Source organism: Schistocerca piceifrons, chromosome 11 (assembly GCF_021461385.2).
Source record: "Schistocerca piceifrons isolate TAMUIC-IGC-003096 chromosome 11, iqSchPice1.1, whole genome shotgun sequence".
Taxonomy (NCBI): domain Eukaryota; kingdom Metazoa; phylum Arthropoda; class Insecta; order Orthoptera; family Acrididae; genus Schistocerca; species Schistocerca piceifrons.
The window spans coordinates 134,181,469-134,198,562 of NC_060148.1; the positions used below are offsets into that span (position 1 = coordinate 134,181,469).

The window sequence follows — 17,094 nt, forward strand, 5'->3', positions numbered from 1 at the left end:
AAACCCCCAAATCATCAGCATACGCCCGACAGACAAGCGAACCCGCACCAAACGGTACACCGTGGCAAACAGCCGTTATTTTGCGGAGTAGAGGATCCAAGGCTAAGACGAATAATCCCATGGAAAGTGGGCACCCTTGGCGAACGGACCTGTTCAGCCTGAGGACATCACTGGCCTGGCCATGAAAAAGGATTCGGGAAGTAGCCGATTTCAAAAGGTTGGATATCACATGCGTGAATTTGAAACCAAACCCGAACTTAGTCATGACCCGCCGCAAGTACTCGTGACTGATTCTGTCGAACGCGTTGTGAAAATCAATGGAGAGTATCGCAGCTCGGCCGCCACGGCTGGATGCGGCAGAAGCGATACATTCACGATACGCGAGGACAGCGTCATAAATATTCCGTCCAGGTACGGCACACGATTGAGATGGGCTAATGACGGACTTCAACGCCGGCCGCAGACGGTGTGAAAAGCAGCGCGCAACGATTTTATAATCGGCGTTTAATAAAGTAATCGGCCGTAAAGTCACCGCACTTGGGGTGCCAGTTGTTTTCGGGACGAGGACGATGAGCCCCTCTAAAAATTCGTCCGGCACATCGAGGCCGTTATGGATTTCATTGACCATGGCAACGAAAATGTCAGTGAAAAGGCCGGAAAATTTAACATAAAATTCAACAGGAATTCCGTCATTGCCAGGGGCTTTTCCCTTCGGGCTAGCCTGAACAGCGGCAGAAACATCATCAGCCGTAAAACGCTCATTTAAAAGAAGTCTATCCTGAGGCGTTAAAATGGAAGGCAGATCACGTAAAAATGTCTGCAAGGAGGCGTCATTCAAAGGTTGAAATTGAAAGAGACGAGAATAGTGATCGTAAATTTCGTCCTGAATCACCCGTCGATCTGAAGTCTTAAGGCCGTCACGCGTAATCCAGTCCTTGAATAAAAGTTTTTCACGCCGCAGACGGGCTCGTCGTAAATGATACAAGGAAAGTGGTTCCTTCAACGTAGGATCGAAAGGCCTGCTGCGGACAACAGAGCCCTGTGCCTTGCGATACAGATGGTTTAAAATCTTCGCTTTAATCTTCCGTAACGTGGGAAGTAGCTCAGGGCGGTCGGTAACCCGAGTAATTAAATCCCGTAAACAATCGCGATAAAAATCGACCGTCATCATGTCCCAATGGGCCTTGTCACGACAATAATTAATGAGCAAACTACGAATGGCCGGTTTAGCGTGACGGAGCCACCAATCGACAGTAGAACTCGCCTGCGGGCGGCGCTGAAGAAGTTGGCGCCACAACAAATGCACCTGTTCGACAAGACTGACGTCATCCAAAACACTAACATTGAATTTCCAATAGGAGCGCGTACGTTCCGGGCGAACGTACGGGACATTAAAAGCACACAAATAACCACAATGATCCGAAAAAGCGACGGGAGCAACTTCTGCCTGCAAGATGGAAGCAGTAAGATCCGGCGAGATATAAATTCTGTCCAATCTGCTATGCCCAGTAGGATAAAAATAAGTAAAACCTGCAGCAGTCGGACTAAAACGAAGCCACGTGTCCTTAAATTTGTAAATGTCAACTAAATTTTGCAGTGCAAGACACTTATTCACCATCGGCTCCTTGTCGGCGTCACGTAAAACACAATTAAAATCGCCACCGAAGATGATCCGTCGGTGGTTTCGATGGAAAAGCTGACATACATCATGAGCGAAAAAGGTATTCCTCAGACGTTTATTATCAGTTCCAGAGGGGGCATACACGTTAACAAAAAATATGTCGCAGATTACACACGCCACCCCTCGTCCATCCGGTAAAATTGCTATGTTGTTATACTCTAAACCGGGCATGATTAAAATCGCCGTACCAAATCCTACTTCCGGATCAATATTAAGAATAACATTAAACGCAGTAAGATGCGGGACAACGTCAGCTGTAAGTTCTTGAAGGAAAATCACATCACAACAAGCAGATTGCAAAAAGTGTAAAAGGGCGTCAATTTTACGGGCACTGCGAATTCTATTGACATTAAGTGTCAGGACGCGCAACTGGTGGAAGGCACGCGTCAGGGTGGACTCTTTCACTTAAGCAAAACTAGAAAAAATTTTCCTCCTCCACATCTTCAGACCACTGCATGGTGTCCGAAGGAACAGGTGGGGCATCCGGGACGGCCCGGGAAGCGGGGGTGGCGGGCACCGACACAGGTGGACCGTGCACAAAAGGTGCGTCGCGACGCTCTTGGACCAAGGAATCCGTTAGTCCCTCAACGGCCTGTTCGAAGGAAACGCCGTCGCCCTCAGTGGGCGCCGTTTTCGAACGTTTCTTAGACCGCCTACGCTTTGGTTTGGGATCGGCAGGGGCGGACTGGGTGGAAACTTGGGACACCTCACTTTCTGCGCTGCTAGCATCCGCCTCGCCAGAAGTGGACAGGCCCGGTTGTGACTGCAATTTCCGCTTGTCTGTCGGTGGGGCGGGAACGGAAATCGGCCGGGGAGACTCGACCAACATTTCAGAAGACTCCCCAACAGGCACGTCCGGAACACTTACGGCTGGCAAATCAGCAATACTGACCTCGCGAGGGGTGAGTTCGGCAGGTAAACTTTGTTCCGACACAACCGGGGGCACGACAACTGTCGGCGGAGTCACATGATCGGACACAGCAGCCACAGCCGCAGGAGCGGCAGAAGCCTGTCGGTCGGTCGGGGCGACTGAGGGGGGTCCAACCAACGCGCCTGCATACGTAGTGTTGTCAACAGCTTCGCGCGGCAGCTGTGCCGGCCTGCGTAAAGTGCAAGTTTGTCGCAAATGATCTGTTTTGCCACACACTGAGCACGTCTGCGGCTGCCCACTATAGCTAAGGAAAGCTCGCGCGCCAGCAATGATCAGATACGAGGGTATATGTTTCTTTAAATCTACACGTACTGTCCGAACACCACTCAAAACCCGGTACCTAAAACCTGCAGGCCACACATCATTCTCCACACTTAGAACGGTGCCAAATTCGCCAAGTTTACGAGCAATGGCCTCATTGGGGCACTCAAAGGGAACATTATAAACCTTCACATTTCGAATGCCGAAGCCTGCCGGCAGTATCAAAACATCAGACAAAGTACCGTCCACGTGCTTAAATTTCTTAACGCCACCACTTTCAGTAACTAGCGTATCGACACAATCCGCGTTCGGAAGTTTCAAAAAGACAGAGTTTTGAATAAAATCGAGCTGAATGCCGACCAAATCAGATTCGGGAATACGCAATTCGGAAAATATCCATTCGTGAACATCAAAAGGAGACGGTCTAGCCGCGTTCCTATCAAAAACACACTGTACGGAGTTAGCACGATTCATAATAAAGCGTCGATAAACTTACAGGAACTAGTAGAGAAGAGAGAACGCTGCGAGGCGCAGCACCAAACACGCAACGAAGACACCGCCTGCAGCACACAAAGGTGGCAGCAGGCACGAGCCGAACACACGTCCGGGCTGGCGCGCGGCCGACCGGCGTGTGGCCTGTGCGGGGTGTGGCAGTGTCTTGTTGGAGGGCGCCACTGCTGGCGATGTGAGCTTCCTCGCCTCGCCTCGCCTCGCCTCAGACGAGGTGTTTGCGTAATTTGCAGTGCATTCGCACCATTCCTGTCCCTGTGCCTGTCCCCGTCCCGACTTGTCCCGACTTTGCTCGCTGCCGCTCGGGTCGTGGCCCATATAACAGCGCAAGCACAAGAAACGTCTGCAGGAGATGAGGAGACGAGACGAGACGACTAAAGAATAACTTTGATTACATATCGAAGTAGGAATTGTACACCGCTACACAACAACAGGCGCTGACGTATTTCAGAACATATCTGCCTATTCGTACTGTTTTGTCGTTTTCAAAGACTTCCTGGCGAACTTGGTTAGCACATTCTCCCTCAAACTGAGACATTTACTGCAATTTCGTACCTTATGGTCACTACAGTAGTTTAAAATGCTTAAGCAAGAATCTTTGTCACAACAGAACGGTGGTATGGAAAGAGGGCGGTATAAAAAAAAAAAAAAGTAAATGAAGGGGAGCCAACAGCACGTGGTGTTCCCAGGCGGTCACCCATCCAAGTACTAACCACGCCCGATGTTGCTTAACTTCGGTGATCGGACGAGAACTTTTTTTTTTTTTTTTTGGTATGGAAAGAGGGCGGTATAAAAAAAAAAAAGTAAATGAAGGGGAGCCAACAGCACGTGGTGTTCCCAGGCGGTCACCCATCCAAGTACTAACCACGCCCGATGTTGCTTAACTTCGGTGATCGGACGAGAACTTTTTTTTTTTTTTTTTTATTTTATTTTTTTTTTTTTTTTAGTAAAGATATTTTTCTTTTTTTTTTTCATTCTCCCTCAAACTGAGACAATTACTGCAATTTCGTACTTTATGGTCATTACAGTAGTTTAAAATGCTTAAGCAAGAATCTTTGTCACAACACAACGGTGGTATGGAAAGAGGGCGGTATAAAAAAAAAAAAAAAAAGTAAATGAAGGGGAGCCAACAGCACGTGGTGTTCCCACGCGGGCACCCATCCAAGTACTAACCACGCCCGATGTTGCTTAACTTCGGTGATCGGACGAGAACTTTTTTTTTTTTTTTGAAAAAAAAAACTAAATATACTTCCTTGGAAGATCAGGCCAGGGTGGCTACGGAGGCAAAGCAGGCAGGGGTCGCAATCCGAGGCCTGGCCACAGTGTCTCCGGCGCCCTCCCAACCCGAGAAACGTGGAATAACGGAACGTAAGGAAGAAATCACGAAGACGCGAAACACAAATAAAAACCATGCTCGGAGGACAATGACCACAAGTCGGCAGCGGTAGCCCACCGCCGCCAGAGTAAGGCAAAGAAAGGGACTCTCAAAAAACAACCACACTAAACATTGCCAAATATGTCTGGCGCACGGGAATGGCGAAGTCTACGCAATTCCGGCAGCAGCAAACATATTTCGTCGTCTCGAGAAGCTTGATAAGCTTGATTTCCGTGCCCAGAAGGCAACCATTACAAACACAAAATATCTGGAAGCACCGTTCCAAAGTTCAGGGACAAGTCAACGACGGTCCAGAAATAGTCACAAAAATGAAGTAAGTGTCAGCAATAGGGAACAAACGTCAAATCCAGGAGAGAAGACTAATAGGGAGAATCCTAAGGACAACCGTTCAAAATGGCGGGAGGAAAGTCGAGCCGGTGAGACAAATTGACTGTCAGACATCAAGAAAATAGATACATATACATCATTCCGCATGTCCCGCCAAAAGGTACAGTGGAAATGGAAGTACATAATCATGGCAGGAGAGAAATATTTAAAGTGGTAAAGGCGGTCCGTAAAGCGACATCTAAAAATCGGGCATAATGGGAAACACACTTCGGATTCTGTTTCTCCCGTCCATAATAGTCCCAAAGATATGTCAGAAACTGCAAGCGATCCGTGAGTCGGAGAGAGAAAATCGCATGTGCGGCATGTGCGGCAATCCACACGGTAGCGTTTCTCTTGGTGGCAGGATACGGCCGCCAGTCGGGAACCAGGATATACAAGGGCTGCACGGCACGCGGGGTAGTCCTATTAATCAACGCCAACATCGCACAGGTGGCATCCCACACCTCTTTAAACTGGGGGCACACAAAGCGGTGTTCGATCGTGTCTTCAGCCGCGCACCGCCCACAGAGGCCACTCGGGATGAGATTGATCGCGTGGAGTTTCGCATTCGTGGCAACGGTGCGATTCACAACTTTATACCAGGTGTCCCGAACATCGGATGTCAACAACGGACTGGAAATATTGGACCACACCGTCCGCCAATCGTACTGCGGCAGCCGCAACTCCCATTTGTTAGTCGGCGGAGTTCCACGGAGGGCCTCTGCGATCGCGCGGACGTTACCCCGGCGCCGGTCGTCACCTATCAGATAGCTCGTGTGGAGGAAATACTGGCGAACGAAATTCAATTGATACGGGATAGCCTGGACAGAGACAGGCGCGCGGAGAGAAGCTGGGCGGTAAAGATCGAAGAGTGCAGACGTGGGGCACTGCCCGGCAGTGGCGATCACACAGTTGGTCCGGTGGAGCAAAAGAGCAGCACACTTGGAAGGAAAATCGACCATACCGAGGCCGCCTCTGTCCGGCGGGAGCGTACAAACATTGTAGGCGACTTTAAAAATTTCGCCTCGCCAGACCAGCCAAGAAACAGCATGCTTGATGGCCCGTTCGATCTCCTTCGGCACCGGCAAAACTTGAGCCAAGTACCAGGCCTTGGCCAACATCTGGGTATTAACAATCGAAACCCTCTCCAGCAATGATAAATTTCGTTTGGCGGCAGCCTGAGTCGCCGCCCGAACAGAATATAACACCGCGCGCCAATTTAACACCGTCATCCGTTGTACATTTGGAGTCATCTGGATCCCAAGAATCTTATGCCGCAACTGTACGGTATACCAATCACGACGGACATCTCTCATGGTCACAGTAAGCGGCAGTAAGATGGACTTACGGGGGTTGACAACCGCACCCGATGCCGTTTCAAACTGTTGAAGGAGGAGACGGAGCGCATCAATATCGTCGGGGCGTTGGATAAAAACCCCCAAATCATCAGCATACGCCCGACAGACAAGCGAACCCGCACCAAACGGTACACCGTGGCAAACAGCCGTTATTTTGCGGAGTAGAGGATCCAAGGCTAAGACGAATAATCCCATGGAAAGTGGGCACCCTTGGCGAACGGACCTGTTCAGCCTGAGGACATCACTGGCCTGGCCATGAAAAAGGATTCGGGAAGTAGCCGATTTCAAAAGGTTGGATATCACATGCGTGAATTTGAAACCAAACCCGAACTTAGTCATGACCCGCCGCAAGTACTCGTGACTGATTCTGTCGAACGCGTTGTGAAAATCAATGGAGAGTATCGCAGCTCGGCCGCCACGGCTGGATGCGGCAGAAGCGATACATTCACGATACGCGAGGACAGCGTCATAAATATTCCGTCCAGGTACGGCACACGATTGAGATGGGCTAATGACGGACTTCAACGCCGGCCGCAGACGGTGTGAAAAGCAGCGCGCAACGATTTTATAATCGGCGTTTAATAAAGTAATCGGCCGTAAAGTCACCGCACTTGGGGTGCCAGTTGTTTTCGGGACGAGGACGATGAGCCCCTCTAAAAATTCGTCCGGCACATCGAGGCCGTTATGGATTTCATTGACCATGGCAACGAAAATGTCAGTGAAAAGGCCGGAAAATTTAACATAAAATTCAACAGGAATTCCGTCATTGCCAGGGGCTTTTCCCTTCGGGCTAGCCTGAACAGCGGCAGAAACATCATCAGCCGTAAAACGCTCATTTAAAAGAAGTCTATCCTGAGGCGTTAAAATGGAAGGCAGATCACGTAAAAATGTCTGCAAGGAGGCGTCATTCAAAGGTTGAAATTGAAAGAGACGAGAATAGTGATCGTAAATTTCGTCCTGAATCACCCGTCGATCTGAAGTCTTAAGGCCGTCACGCGTAATCCAGTCCTTGAATAAAAGTTTTTCACGCCGCAGACGGGCTCGTCGTAAATGATACAAGGAAAGTGGTTCCTTCAACGTAGGATCGAAAGGCCTGCTGCGGACAACAGAGCCCTGTGCCTTGCGATACAGATGGTTTAAAATCTTCGCTTTAATCTTCCGTAACGTGGGAAGTAGCTCAGGGCGGTCGGTAACCCGAGTAATTAAATCCCGTAAACAATCGCGATAAAAATCGACCGTCATCATGTCCCAATGGGCCTTGTCACGACAATAATTAATGAGCAAACTACGAATGGCCGGTTTAGCGTGACGGAGCCACCAATCGACAGTAGAACTCGCCTGCGGGCGGCGCTGAAGAAGTTGGCGCCACAACAAATGCACCTGTTCGACAAGACTGACGTCATCCAAAACACTAACATTGAATTTCCAATAGGAGCGCGTACGTTCCGGGCGAACGTACGGGACATTAAAAGCACACAAATAACCACAATGATCCGAAAAAGCGACGGGAGCAACTTCTGCCTGCAAGATGGAAGCAGTAAGATCCGGCGAGATATAAATTCTGTCCAATCTGCTATGCCCAGTAGGATAAAAATAAGTAAAACCTGCAGCAGTCGGACTAAAACGAAGCCACGTGTCCTTAAATTTGTAAATGTCAACTAAATTTTGCAGTGCAAGACACTTATTCACCATCGGCTCCTTGTCGGCGTCACGTAAAACACAATTAAAATCGCCACCGAAGATGATCCGTCGGTGGTTTCGATGGAAAAGCTGACATACATCATGAGCGAAAAAGGTATTCCTCAGACGTTTATTATCAGTTCCAGAGGGGGCATACACGTTAACAAAAAATATGTCGCAGATTACACACGCCACCCCTCGTCCATCCGGTAAAATTGCTATGTTGTTATACTCTAAACCGGGCATGATTAAAATCGCCGTACCAAATCCTACTTCCGGATCAATATTAAGAATAACATTAAACGCAGTAAGATGCGGGACAACGTCAGCTGTAAGTTCTTGAAGGAAAATCACATCACAACAAGCAGATTGCAAAAAGTGTAAAAGGGCGTCAATTTTACGGGCACTGCGAATTCTATTGACATTAAGTGTCAGGACGCGCAACTGGTGGAAGGCACGCGTCAGGGTGGACTCTTTCACTTAAGCAAAACTAGAAAAAATTTTCCTCCTCCACATCTTCAGACCACTGCATGGTGTCCGAAGGAACAGGTGGGGCATCCGGGACGGCCCGGGAAGCGGGGGTGGCGGGCACCGACACAGGTGGACCGTGCACAAAAGGTGCGTCGCGACGCTCTTGGACCAAGGAATCCGTTAGTCCCTCAACGGCCTGTTCGAAGGAAACGCCGTCGCCCTCAGTGGGCGCCGTTTTCGAACGTTTCTTAGACCGCCTACGCTTTGGTTTGGGATCGGCAGGGGCGGACTGGGTGGAAACTTGGGACACCTCACTTTCTGCGCTGCTAGCATCCGCCTCGCCAGAAGTGGACAGGCCCGGTTGTGACTGCAATTTCCGCTTGTCTGTCGGTGGGGCGGGAACGGAAATCGGCCGGGGAGACTCGACCAACATTTCAGAAGACTCCCCAACAGGCACGTCCGGAACACTTACGGCTGGCAAATCAGCAATACTGACCTCGCGAGGGGTGAGTTCGGCAGGTAAACTTTGTTCCGACACAACAGGGAGCACGACAACTGTCGGCGGAGTCACATGATCGGACACAGCAGCCACAGCCGCAGGAGCGGCAGAAGCCTGTCGGTCGGTCGGGGCGACTGAGGGGGGTCCAACCAACGCGCCTGCATACGTAGTGTTGTCAACAGCTTCGCGCGGCAGCTGTACCGGCCTGCGTAAAGTGCAAGTTTGTCGCAAATGATCTGTTTTGCCACACACTGAGCACGTCTGCGGCTGCCCACTATAGCTAAGGAAAGCTCGCGTGCCAGCAATGATCAGATACGAGGGTATATGTTTCTTTAAATCTACACGTACTGTCCGAACACCACTCAAAACCCGGTACCTAAAACCTGCAGGCCACACATCATTCTCCACACTTAGAACGGTGCCAAATTCGCCAAGTTTACGAGCAATGGCCTCATTGGGGCACTCAAAGGGAACATTATAAACCTTCACATTTCGAATGCCGAAGCCTGCCGGCAGTATCAAAACATCAGACAAAGTACCGTCCACGTGCTTAAATTTCTTAACGCCACCACTGTCAGTAACTAGCGTATCGACACAATCCGCGTTCGGAAGTTTCAAAAAGACAGAGTTTTGAATGAAATCGAGCTGAATGCCGACCAAATCAGATTCGGGAATACGCAATTCGGAAAATATCCATTCGTGAACATCAAAAGGAGACGGTCTAGCCGCGTTCCTATCAAAAACACACTGTACGGAGTTAGCACGATTCATAATAAAGCGTCAATAAACTTACAGGAACTAGTAGAGAAGAGAGAACGCTGCGAGGCGCAGCACCAAACACGCGACGAAGACACCGCCTGCAGCACACGAAGGTGGCAGCAGGCACGAGCCGAACACACGTCCGGGCTGGCGCGCGGCCGACCGGCGTAGGGCCTGTGCGGGGTGTGGCACAGTCTTGTTGGAGGGCGCCACTGCTGGCGATGTGAGCTTCCTCGCCTCGCCTCGCCTCGCCTCAGACGAGGTGTTTGCGTAATTTGCAGTGCATTCGCACCATTCCTGTCCCTGTGCCTGTCCCCGTCCCGACTTGTCCCGACTTTGCTCGACTGCCGCTCGCTGCCGCTCGGGTCGTGGCCCATATAACAGCGCAAGCACAAGAAACGTCTGCAGGAGATGAGGAGACGAGACGAGACGACTAAAGAATAACTTTATGATTACATATCGAAGTAGGAATTGTACACCGCTACACAACAACAGGCGCTGACGTATTTCAGAACATATCTGCCTATTCGTACTGTTTTGTCGTTTTCAAAGACTTCCTGGCGAACTTGGTTAGCACATTCTCCCTCAAACTGAGACATTTACTGCAATTTCGTACCTTATGGTCACTACAGTAGTTTAAAATGCTTAAGCAAGAATCTTTGTCACAACAGAACGGTGGTATGGAAAGAGGGCGGTATAAAAAAAAAAAAGTAAATGAAGGGGAGCCAACAGCACGTGGTGTTCCCAGGCGGTCACCCATCCAAGTACTAACCACGCCCGATGTTGCTTAACTTCGGTGATCGGACGAGAACCGGTGTACTCAACATGGTATGGCCGTTGGCGCCCATATAATGTAGGCGCATGGCAGAATTCGCATTCGGTTCTTATCCCAACACACACAAAATCTTACTTTTCGGTCGAAAGCAGCCGCATTTTTTTTTATTGACAATTCGTCACGTTAGCGCGAACGCAATCCTGAGTTCCAAAACTTATGAGCCGGAAGGACGTGCTTCGTGTATTTTTTTTTTGTGAGCTTTATAAATTTATTTATTAACATTACATCGTTACAAGCTAACAACTTTACAACATAAAACATGAACAGAATTGTAATTTTAAGCACTTCCTTCCGCAATCCGACGTGCCAGCAGAGCGACTGCCGAACTAGCGGGCGCGCCGCCGTGTGTGTGAGACGCGCAGCTTCTCGTTGCACCTCCTGTCATCCGCTTGGCGCGTGCAGCCTTCGACACTCGCGGAAGACGCATCTTGTCCCTGGCGTCCAGCGCAGGAGGGCTGGCGCGCGGCCGGCCGGCGTGTGGCCTGTGCGGGGTGTGGCAGTGTCTTGTTGGAGGGCGCCACTGCTGGCGATGTGAGCTTCCTCGCCTCGCCTCGCCTCGCCTCAGACGAGGTGTTTGCGTAATTTGCAGTGCATTCGCACCATTCCTGTCCCTGTGCCTGTCCCCGTCCCGACTTGTCCCGACTTTGCTCGACTGCCGCTCGCTGCCGCTCGGGTCGTGGCCCATATAACAGCGCAAGCACAAGAAACGTCTGCAGGAGATGAGGAGACGAGACGAGACGACTAAAGAATAACTTTATGATTACATATCGAAGTAGGAATTGTACACCGCTACACAACAACAGGCGCTGACGTATTTCAGAACATATCTGCCTATTCGTACTGTTTTGTCGTTTTCAAAGACTTCCTGGCGAACTTGGTTAGCACATTCTCCCTCAAACTGAGACATTTACTGCAATTTCGTACCTTATGGTCACTACAGTAGTTTAAAATGCTTAAGCAAGAATCTTTGTCACAACAGAACGGTGGTATGGAAAGAGGGCGGTATAAAAAAAAAAAAAAGTAAATGAAGGGGAGCCAACAGCACGTGGTGTTCCCAGGCGGTCACCCATCCAAGTACTAACCACGCCCGATGTTGCTTAACTTCGGTGATCGGACGAGAACCGGTGTACTCAACATGGTATGGCCGTTGGCGCCCATATAATGTAGGCGCATGGCAGAATTCGCATTCGGTTCTTATCCCAACACACACAAAATCTTACTTTTCGGTCGAAAGCAGCCGCATTTTTTTTTATTGACAATTCGTCACGTTAGCGCGAACGCAATCCTGAGTTCCAAAACTTATGAGCCGGAAGGACGTGCTTCGTGTATTTTTTTTTTGTGAGCTTTATAAATTTATTTATTAACATTACATCGTTACAAGCTAACAACTTTACAACATAAAACATGAACAGAATTGTAATTTTAAGCACTTCCTTCCGCAATCCGACGTGCCAGCAGAGCGACTGCCGAACTAGCGGGCGCGCCGCCGTGTGTGTGAGACGCGCAGCTTCTCGTTGCACCTCCTGTCATCCGCTTGGCGCGTGCAGCCTTCGACACTCGCGGAAGACGCATCTTGTCCCTGGCGTCCAGCGCAGGAGGGCTGGCGCGCGGCCGGCCGGCGTGTGGCCTGTGCGGGGTGTGGCAGTGTCTTGTTGGAGGGCGCCACTGCTGGCGATGTGAGCTTCCTCGCCTCGCCTCGCCTCGCCTCAGACGAGGTGTTTGCGTAATTTGCAGTGCATTCGCACCATTCCTGTCCCTGTGCCTGTCCCCGTCCCGACTTGTCCCGACTTTGCTCGCTGCCGCTCGGGTCGTGGCCCATATAACAGCGCAAGCACAAGAAACGTCTGCAGGAGATGAGGAGACGAGACGAGACGACTAAAGAATAACTTTATGATTACATATCGAAGTAGGAATTGTACACCGCTACACAACAACAGGCGCTGACGTATTTCAGAACATATCTGCCTATTCGTACTGTTTTGTCGTTTTCAAAGACTTCCTGGCGAACTTGGTTAGCACATTCTCCCTCAAACTGAGACATTTACTGCAATTTCGTACCTTATGGTCACTACAGTAGTTTAAAATGCTTAAGCAAGAATCTTTGTCACAACAGAACGGTGGTATGGAAAGAGGGCGGTATAAAAAAAAAAAAAGTAAATGAAGGGGAGCCAACAGCACGTGGTGTTCCCAGGCGGTCACCCATCCAAGTACTAACCACGCCCGATGTTGCTTAACTTCGGTGATCGGACGAGAACCGGTGTACTCAACATGGTATGGCCGTTGGCGCCCATATAATGTAGGCGCATGGCAGAATTCGCATTCGGTTCTTATCCCAACACACACAAAATCTTACTTTTCGGTCGAAAGCAGCCGCATTTTTTTTTATTGACAATTCGTCACGTTAGCGCGAACGCAATCCTGAGTTCCAAAACTTATGAGCCGGAAGGACGTGCTTCGTGTATTTTTTTTTTGTGAGCTTTATAAATTTATTTATCAACATTACATCGTTACAAGCTAACAACTTTACAACATAAAACATGAACAGAATTGTAATTTTAAGCACTTCCTTCCGCAATCCGACGTGCCAGCAGAGCGACTGCCGAACTAGCGGGCGCGCCGCCGTGTGTGTGAGACGCGCAGCTTCTCGTTGCACCTCCTGTCATCCGCTTGGCGCGTGCAGCCTTCGACACTCGCGGAAGACGCATCTTGTCCCTGGTGTCCAGCGCAGGAGGGCTGGCGCGCGGCCGGCCGGCGTGTGGCCTGTGCGGGGTGTGGCAGTGTCTTGTTGGAGGGCGCCACTGCTGGCGATGTGAGCTTCCTCGCCTCGCCTCGCCTCGCCTCAGACGAGGTGTTTGCGTAATTTGCAGTGCATTCGCACCATTCCTGTCCCTGTGCCTGTCCCCGTCCCGACTTGTCCCGACTTTGCTCGACTGCCGCTCGCTGCCGCTCGGGTCGTGGCCCATATAACAGCGCAAGCACAAGAAACGTCTGCAGGAGATGAGGAGACGAGACGAGACGACTAAAGAATAACTTTATGATTACATATCGAAGTAGGAATTGTACACCGCTACACAACAACAGGCGCTGACGTATTTCAGAACATATCTGCCTATTCGTACTGTTTTGTCGTTTTCAAAGACTTCCTGGCGAACTTGGTTAGCACATTCTCCCTCAAACTGAGACATTTACTGCAATTTCGTACCTTATGGTCACTACAGTAGTTTAAAATGCTTAAGCAAGAATCTTTGTCACAACAGAACGGTGGTATGGAAAGAGGGCGGTATAAAAAAAAAAAAGTAAATGAAGGGGAGCCAACAGCACGTGGTGTTCCCAGGCGGTCACCCATCCAAGTACTAACCACGCCCGATGTTGCTTAACTTCGGTGATCGGACGAGAACCGGTGTACTCAACATGGTATGGCCGTTGGCGCCCATATAATGTAGGCGCATGGCAGAATTCGCATTCGGTTCTTATCCCAACACACACAAAATCTTACTTTTCGGTCGAAAGCAGCCGCATTTTTTTTTATTGACAATTCGTCACGTTAGCGCGAACGCAATCCTGAGTTCCAAAACTTATGAGCCGGAAGGACGTGCTTCGTGTATTTTTTTTTTGTGAGCTTTATAAATTTATTTATTAACATTACATCGTTACAAGCTAACAACTTTACAACATAAAACATGAACAGAATTGTAATTTTAAGCACTTCCTTCCGCAATCCGACGTGCCAGCAGAGCGACTGCCGAACTAGCGGGCGCGCCGCCGTGTGTGTGAGACGCGCAGCTTCTCGTTGCACCTCCTGTCATCCGCTTGGCGCGTGCAGCCTTCGACACTCGCGGAAGACGCATCTTGTCCCTGGTGTCCAGCGCAGGAGGGCTGGCGCGCGGCCGGCCGGCGTGTGGCCTGTGCGGGGTGTGGCAGTGTCTTGTTGGAGGGCGCCACTGCTGGCGATGTGAGCTTCCTCGCCTCGCCTCGCCTCGCCTCAGACGAGGTGTTTGCGTAATTTGCAGTGCATTCGCACCATTCCTGTCCCTGTGCCTGTCCCCGTCCCGACTTGTCCCGACTTTGCTCGACTGCCGCTCGCTGCCGCTCGGGTCGTGGCCCATATAACAGCGCAAGCACAAGAAACGTCTGCAGGAGATGAGGAGACGAGACGAGACGACTAAAGAATAACTTTATGATTACATATCGAAGTAGGAATTGTACACCGCTACACAACAACAGGCGCTGACGTATTTCAGAACATATCTGCCTATTCGTACTGTTTTGTCGTTTTCAAAGACTTCCTGGCGAACTTGGTTAGCACATTCTCCCTCAAACTGAGACATTTACTGCAATTTCGTACCTTATGGTCACTACAGTAGTTTAAAATGCTTAAGCAAGAATCTTTGTCACAACAGAACGGTGGTATGGAAAGAGGGCGGTATAAAAAAAAAAAAAAGTAAATGAAGGGGAGCCAACAGCACGTGGTGTTCCCAGGCGGTCACCCATCCAAGTACTAACCACGCCCGATGTTGCTTAACTTCGGTGATCGGACGAGAACCGGTGTACTCAACATGGTATGGCCGTTGGCGCCCATATAATGTAGGCGCATGGCAGAATTCGCATTCGGTTCTTATCCCAACACACACAAAATCTTACTTTTCGGTCGAAAGCAGCCGCATTTTTTTTTATTGACAATTCGTCACGTTAGCGCGAACGCAATCCTGAGTTCCAAAACTTATGAGCCGGAAGGACGTGCTTCGTGTATTTTTTTTTTGTGAGCTTTATAAATTTATTTATTAACATTACATCGTTACAAGCTAACAACTTTACAACATAAAACATGAACAGAATTGTAATTTTAAGCACTTCCTTCCGCAATCCGACGTGCCAGCAGAGCGACTGCCGAACTAGCGGGCGCGCCGCCGTGTGTGTGAGACGCGCAGCTTCTCGTTGCACCTCCTGTCATCCGCTTGGCGCGTGCAGCCTTCGACACTCGCGGAAGACGCATCTTGTCCCTGGCGTCCAGCGCAGGAGGGCTGGCGCGCGGCCGGCCGGCGTGTGGCCTGTGCGGGGTGTGGCAGTGTCTTGTTGGAGGGCGCCACTGCTGGCGATGTGAGCTTCCTCGCCTCGCCTCGCCTCGCCTCAGACGAGGTGTTTGCGTAATTTGCAGTGCATTCGCACCATTCCTGTCCCTGTGCCTGTCCCCGTCCCGACTTGTCCCGACTTTGCTCGCTGCCGCTCGGGTCGTGGCCCATATAACAGCGCAAGCACAAGAAACGTCTGCAGGAGATGAGGAGACGAGACGAGACGACTAAAGAATAACTTTATGATTACATATCGAAGTAGGAATTGTACACCGCTACACAACAACAGGCGCTGACGTATTTCAGAACATATCTGCCTATTCGTACTGTTTTGTCGTTTTCAAAGACTTCCTGGCGAACTTGGTTAGCACATTCTCCCTCAAACTGAGACATTTACTGCAATTTCGTACCTTATGGTCACTACAGTAGTTTAAAATGCTTAAGCAAGAATCTTTGTCACAACAGAACGGTGGTATGGAAAGAGGGCGGTATAAAAAAAAAAAAAGTAAATGAAGGGGAGCCAACAGCACGTGGTGTTCCCAGGCGGTCAACCATCCAAGTACTAACCACGCCCGATGTTGCTTAACTTCGGTGATCGGACGAGAACCGGTGTACTCAACATGGTATGGCCGTTGGCGCCCATATAATGTAGGCGCATGGCAGAATTCGCATTCGGTTCTTATCCCAACACACACAAAATCTTACTTTTCGGTCGAAAGCAGCCGCATTTTTTTTTATTGACAATTCGTCACGTTAGCGCGAACGCAATCCTGAGTTCCAAAACTTATGAGCCGGAAGGACGTGCTTCGTGTATTTTTTTTTTGTGAGCTTTATAAATTTATTTATCAACATTACATCGTTACAAGCTAACAACTTTACAACATAAAACATGAACAGAATTGTAATTTTAAGCACTTCCTTCCGCAATCCGACGTGCCAGCAGAGCGACTGCCGAACTAGCGGGCGCGCCGCCGTGTGTGTGAGACGCGCAGCTTCTCGTTGCACCTCCTGTCATCCGCTTGGCGCGTGCAGCCTTCGACACTCGCGGAAGACGCATCTTGTCCCTGGCGTCCAGCGCAGGAGGGCTGGCGCGCGGCCGACCGGCGTAGGGCCTGTGCGGGGTGTGGCACAGTCTTGTTGGAGGGCGCCACTGCTGGCGATGTGAGCTTCCTCGCCTCGCCTCGCCTCGCCTCAGACGAGGTGTTTGCGTAATTTGCAGTGCATTCGCACCATTCCTGTCCCTGTGCCTGTCCCCGTCCCGACTTGTCCCGACTTTGC

At 50.1% G+C, this 17,094-nt stretch overlaps 6 non-coding genes across 6 annotated transcripts; all 6 read right to left on the bottom strand.

The window, feature by feature from the left end:
- Positions 1–10,635: 10,635 nt before the first annotated feature.
- On the bottom strand, positions 10,636–10,754 carry LOC124720536. The gene has a single exon (XR_007006190.1). It is a non-coding gene; the product is annotated as a 5S ribosomal RNA (ribosomal RNA).
- Positions 10,755–11,780: 1,026 nt separating this feature from the next.
- Positions 11,781–11,899, bottom strand: LOC124720665. The gene has a single exon (XR_007006223.1). It is a non-coding gene; the product is annotated as a 5S ribosomal RNA (ribosomal RNA).
- Positions 11,900–12,913: 1,014 nt separating this feature from the next.
- LOC124720717 lies at positions 12,914–13,032 on the bottom strand. The gene has a single exon (XR_007006234.1). It is a non-coding gene; the product is annotated as a 5S ribosomal RNA (ribosomal RNA).
- A 1,024-nt stretch (positions 13,033–14,056) lies between these two features.
- LOC124720729 lies at positions 14,057–14,175 on the bottom strand. The gene has a single exon (XR_007006245.1). It is a non-coding gene; the product is annotated as a 5S ribosomal RNA (ribosomal RNA).
- A 1,026-nt stretch (positions 14,176–15,201) lies between these two features.
- On the bottom strand, positions 15,202–15,320 carry LOC124720741. Its single transcript, XR_007006256.1, has one exon. It is a non-coding gene; the product is annotated as a 5S ribosomal RNA (ribosomal RNA).
- Positions 15,321–16,334: 1,014 nt separating this feature from the next.
- On the bottom strand, positions 16,335–16,453 carry LOC124720745. The gene has a single exon (XR_007006260.1). It is a non-coding gene; the product is annotated as a 5S ribosomal RNA (ribosomal RNA).
- Positions 16,454–17,094: the final 641 nt, after the last annotated feature.